Raw genomic sequence first — 6,616 nt, forward strand, 5'->3', positions numbered from 1 at the left:
ATTTTAAACAAAGAGAGAGAGGGGGTTTATTATCTACCTAAAGGGCTTAAATGTCAATACCAGACAAATTATAACTCTGGGTTCTGAAAATATTTAACAGTCACAACCATGGGAAGCAATTTCTGAGAAATTCTAGGGAAAAAAAAAAGTTGTCAAAAGATTTTGAGAAAATGCCCTGATTCCTGAAAAGGAAAAAGCAGATTGCAAAAATGATATCTGACAATGGATCAATAAAAATAAAACCATTAGATGATTTGAGGATGTTCAGAAAGGAAATAACATGTTTGTAATGAGGTTTAGGGCTCTTACTTCTTCCCTTTAAATATTAATTTCATAAACATTTTTCTCCTTGGTTTTAGGAATACAAATTTTCAATAGGAAACAATATACTTTATGTTGAACACCTAGGTGTTTTAAAATTTTATCAGTTTAAAACAAGGCTAAATATTCATTTTCATAAATATCTGGCTTTTTCCAAATTTCAGATTATTTCTTTAAGACAGAGATGCAATAAACAATATTATACCCAGAGATGTGGAAAATTGTATGGCTTCTTAAAAGTACATATGGTCAAAATACTTAAAGAATTGTTCTAAGTTATAAGGTGAGAGTATCAATTTGCCTTCACCACTGTTCAACTGGATGCTGTACTGTTTTTAATTAATTAAATATATGAAAAATAGCACTTCTGTTGTTTTAATTTTTTGATTACTTGGATAGAAAATTATTTTTAATATATGTTTAAAAGTTGCATTTGGAACCATTCTTCCTCTAGAAAATAAAATCATTAGTTATGTATTAATTTATAATTAATGAAGGCCAATAATAGAATTTTACTAAATGTCAGAAGAGAATCCTTTACAGATTAAATTTGCTGTCTTGTCCAGTTAATTAGATGAATAAATATATGTTGAATTAAAAAACAGACAAGTGATTGGGAGCATCACTATGGATTAATTGAGTAAGTACAAGTTATGGTAAGTTAACCTCCTTTCTGGATAAAATTATAGAACTAGAAAGAGAATACAACAGCTACTTTAAAAACATGAAGTATGCAAAGTTGAAATCTGTTCAGACAGTTTATATAGCCTATGAAGCAAATACTCTGCATTGGTAAACACGAGATAAGGATACAAACCTTGTAATTTATACTGCTAACAACTTTTATCTCCTCAAATAACATAAAGCAGGCAGACTCGCACTCTGCTGGGTGGGTCTTACACAGGAAGAAACCTAGTGAGAGGGTGCCTACGATCCCCTTTCCCCTCAGGCAGGGGAAGGAACGATTAGCATCAAGCCCTCCGCCAGCCCTGGTCACCAGAGGAGAAAGTCCACCCAGACTATGAAAGCCCTCCACCTCAAAACCAAGGAGAACGGGAGGCTTGTGCAACTAGCGCCTTATCTGTTTTCCTTTTGTCTGTGCAACAAATCTTTTTCTTAATCCCAGGTACTTAAGGTTCTGCATTCACTTGAATCACATGGACAGACCAAGAACTAGCAGAGACTATCAGGAAATCACTGAAGGTAGTCCAGTAGTTGGAGAAGGCGATGGCACCCCACTCCAGTACTCTTGCCTGGAAAACCCCACGGACGGAGGAGCCTGGTGTGCTGCAGTCCACGGGGTCGCTAAGAGTCGGACACGACTGAGCGACTTCACTTTCACTTTTCACTTTCATGCATTGGAGAAGGAAATGGCAACCCACTCCAGTGTTCTTGCCTGGAGAATCCCAGGGACGGCGGAGCCTGGTGGGCTGCCGTCTACGGGTCGCACAGAGTCGGACACGAGGGAAGTGACTTGCAGCAGCAGTCCAATAGTTATTTTGCAACACAGGTGACACAGATTTCAACAGGAGGCAGCACTCGACCTCAGAGGCAGGCCACAATTTGGTGGCCAGTTCTTCCAAAGAGCAGCTCTGTGATTGTATACAAGAATCTTAACTCCCTTAATTCCCAGTTCCCTCATCGATAAAACAGGACTCAGCTACCTCATAAGGTTAAGGAGATCTATAACAAAAAGAGCAAAGAACCTAGGCTGTAATTGAAGGAATCAAGAGAGTGATCACAACACTGTCCTTGAAGTTCAGTGAGTCAAGAAAGCAAATAAGACTAACAATTATACTACTTAAAAGAAAAAATGAAGTTATAGATTAAGTTTCTTGGCCAAGAATGATTATTGTTCACTCCTTTTTAAAGCATATTATGAATTCATAACATGAATTCATACATTCATAACATACTTTCAAAACATGAAAGCTTGCTGCTCTTGGAATACAGTTAGAAATGAGCAACAGGTTAAAGCATAAAGGTTCTAAGCATTAAAAAAAAAAAAAAAAAGTGAGGATTATTTGAAATTTTATGGCATAGGATTAGCACTATTACCCAAAATCTAAGAAATGACTCAAAAGTCAGAGTAAATGTGATAATCCATGCTTCAAACTGAAAAGGAAAACATGTATTAAAACTATCACATCAACCTACTTGGAAAAAGCAAAGCAACAATTTTATTCATCACATGGCAAATTTACTTTTCAGTTGAGAATCTTTTTACATCAGGAACAAAGAATTTAGACATTGGATACAAAAATATGGCATGATCTGGTACATACCTGATGCATTAATTCACACGAGCTTTGCAGTTCTTTTAGCCACTCACTTTTTTATCCATTTATCCACTTCAGAACCAGCAGTAAAATCCAGGTGTCTGAACTTTACTTTTAGTACAATAAGGCGGCTGCCAACTCAAACTGGCCCTGATTAACTGCACAGAGGCAAAACCAGAACCATATTTGCACTCTTAATCTTCCACTTTAAATCACATAGGCAGCTACTCATTACAGCTTTCCTGTCTGACAGTTCTAATGTGTGTGTGTGTGTATGTGCGTGCGCACGCGCGCGCACGCACACACGCACACTCAGTCAAATCCAACTCTTTGCCACCCCATGGACTGTAGCCCGCCAGGCTCCTCTGTCCATAGAATTCTTCAGGCAAGAATACTTGAGTGGGTAGCCACTGCCTTCTCCAGGCGATCTTTGCCATCCAGGGATCAAACTCGCATCTCTTGTGCCTCCTGCATTGGTAGGCAGGTTCTTTACCATGGTGCCATCTGGGAAGCCCTCTAACATTAGATGGGTCCAAAAGCATCCTTTTGATTGCCTTCCCCAAAGAGATCCTATTTCACTCAATTCAATATTTATTAAATGACTAATATATGCAAGGCATTGAGCTGTGTAAAGATACATACTTACCCTGAGGGAGCTAGGGTCTAGTAGAACTAACATTTACCCTAGCAACTGAAATGTGAGGTGTACAACAGTGAACGCCCTTTAAGAAGCAAATAACAATAATAATAATATACTAGAGTACAAAGGAAGAAAAGATTGCTTCAGTTTTAGAAGAAAGTTTCAATGGAAACTCACTTTAAGCCCTGAAACACAGGGAAAATCTATACAGAAAGAGAACTTTCACTTTCAGTGATGGCAATTCAACTCAAATCTAATTCAGGTAATTCAGATTAAGCCTCCTGTTGAGAAGAATTTAAAAAAAAAAAAAAAATGACCTCTACTTGAAGGCATGAGAGATGACAAGAATTAGCAAATCAAGATCCAGGACGGGGCAGAAATCTCAAGGTAAAGTCACTCTCTCCCTGGGAAATATATCGAATCCAAGAGTAGCGGTGAAGGTGGACAGCTTAACAGAGCCAGAAGAACAAAAAAGAGAACAGGGCCAACAATGGGAAGGAAAGAAAGTTTGATAAAACCACCCAGTTTAGACTGGAACCCCCCAAAACTACGCACATTATCAAGTGTGTTCAAATCAGAGCAGAGATAGACTCAAGGCCTGAAAACAGGTTCGCGCAATCCTGGAGTGTTAATGCTCCTATCGTCAAGAGCATTCGCATCATCCCAGCCTTCATGTATTTCTAAAAATAAATTTAAATAAAACTATATTAAACTTCATTAAATAAATTTAAATAAAACTGTATCTGGCATATATTTTAAAAACACCCAGCACACATATGAAAAAGAAGCAAGAGAAACAATACATGAAAGAAACTGACCCACAGGACCCCTTTTATCAATTACATGCTTTAACTTAACAGTGCTTTCTACATTGAAGAGGATAAAAGACAAAACTAAAAATTTGGGCAGAGGACTGAAAAAGAAAAAAAAAGAAATTGCACATTTGAAAAAGAATCAAGGAAAAAAATCATAAACCTAAAATAAACAAGTGTGTGGGCAAATCTAAATGAACACTGACTATACAAAATCAATAGATTGAACAGTGGCAGAGAAAAGACCCAGACAAGACGGTGGGAATGCCAGGGAAGGGTATCTGGCTGCACCGTTTGTGGCGGGAGGTCTGGGAGGGCGCAGAGGAGAAAATCATGCAATGGCAGGCTTTAGATGCCAGACTCGAGTTTCAGCCTTAGGACAATGGAGACAGAAGACAGGACCGAGCTCTGCGGAGATGAAACTGGCACGAGGGAAATACACTAAGAAGAATTTAAGAAAGAAGAAACGGGTTAAAAATCAGCAAATACTAGGGACGCTATTCTCAAGACTGCAGCCTAACCACTCCATTCTCCCTGCATTACCTGACTACAGGTGCTCACCCTCCTTGGCTTCTCTCTAGTTCCACCCTGGTGGATTAGAATCCTAGAGGATTCTCAGTGGTATCCCTTCTCTGGTACTCCAGCATTATCTTTTTAAAACACAAATGACTGTGAGTCACTTCATGATTTAAAAAGGAAAAATGTTTGCTACTTCTTGGCTTAAAAAGGCAGGGGTGGGGGGGGAAACCAGTGGTTCTCCATAAACTAAAATAAAATCCAAATTACTTCCAACAGTCTCAAAACGCTCCAGAATCTGGATCCGAGCCACCTCTCCAGCCTCACTATCTGTTACTTCATCCTCCTTCCCCACACAAGCCACACCCACACCATAAACAACCATCCCTCTGGGCCTCTACACTTGGTTTTCTCTCTCAGTGAAGTGGGCTCTCGAGTCCTCTTCATCCCCAGAGTATCTTATCAATTAAGATCTACCTAAAATGTTACTTCCTCCATAAGACTCTATGCCCTTGCACCTCATCTTGCCAGCGCACCTCCTCAGCAACACATTAGTCCTGAATCAAAGCAGCAGTCTTCCTCGTAAACTCGTAAGGCCGCTGAACTGAACACAACTGAAGAGAATCACAGAATCTTGGCACAATCACAAATACGTGCTCTTCACCCCAGCTGACTTTTCAGCATCACTCTAACACCCGAGTGCTTCTCTACTCAATCGTTTAGCTCTTCAGCTCCCTCTTTGCTTTCAATGATTATTTCAAATTTTTCTCAATTTCTCCATTCAACTGCTTGGTCCTCTATCTTTCAAGAAAGTACCTTGACTCATTCATTACCTAGAAAATAGCCCTTCAGGCAACTACCCACACCTGCCCTAAGTCTCCTCTGCCCAAGCTCCCTTCTATGGAAAGGCCAACACCCTCCGCTGTGTCCATATACCCACTTTCCCCTTCCCTCCAGCCTACAAACACACCAATTCCTCCAACAGGGAAAGGGATTCTCCCTCAACTCTAGGTCTCCCTCAAACTGTTAACCAATCACATACTTTCCACTCTAGGTCTCCCACAAACTGTTAACCAATCTCTTACTTTCCCTTCTTTTGTTAAGAGCAGCTATTTCTGCTTTCTCATTTTCTAGAGCTCACTAAACCAAATAATCTGTTTCCCCCCTAAAACTATACAACCACTCTAGAAAAATCCTAAAGCTTTACCCACTTGATTTCTTTGGTCTCATATTAAAAAACAGAGACATCAATTCGCGGACAAAGGTCCATACAGACAAAGCTACGGTTTTTCAGTAGTCATTTATGGATGTGAGACTTGGACCACAGAGCCTAAGCACTGAAGAATTGATGTTTTTGAACTGTGGTGTTGGAGAAGACACTTGAGAGTCCCTTGGACTGCAAGGAGAGCAAACCAGTCAATCCTAAAGGAGATCAGTCCTGAATATTCACTGGAAGGACTGATGCTGAAGTTCCAAAACTTTGACCACCCCATATGAAGAGTCGACTCACTGGAAAAGACCCTGATGCTGCAAACATTGAAGGAAAGAAGAGAAAAGAGGTGACAAGAGGATAAGATGGTTGGAGGGCATCACTGGCTCAATGGATATGAGTCTGAGCAAATTCCAGGAAATAGTGAAGGACAGAGAAGCCTAGTGTGCTGCAGTTAATGGGGTCACAAAGAGTCGGACACAACTTGGCGACTGAACAAGAAGAAGAACAACTCTCTTCCTATTCTGACGCTTGCCTATCTTCCTCATGACCTTCTTTTCCCACTTCCCCTTAATATCAATCCTTCCAATGCTGTACTTGGCCCACTACTCTTTTTGATGCTATGCTTTCTCTGAATAATTTTGTTCTCTCTCCTAGAGTTCATACACAAAAGACTTCTAAATATTAGTTACCAGCCCAGGCAGCTCTATTCAGATCTGTGCATACTCATATTCACTGCCTCCTCGTCATCTGTTTGCTGTGATACAAGCATGTCAAATTCAGCATAACCACAGTTTAAACCTTCCTTCTGCCTGTGCTATTTTAAACGGAAACACCT

Source organism: Muntiacus reevesi, chromosome 19 (genome assembly GCF_963930625.1).
Source record: "Muntiacus reevesi chromosome 19, mMunRee1.1, whole genome shotgun sequence".
NCBI lineage: Eukaryota > Metazoa > Chordata > Mammalia > Artiodactyla > Cervidae > Muntiacus > Muntiacus reevesi.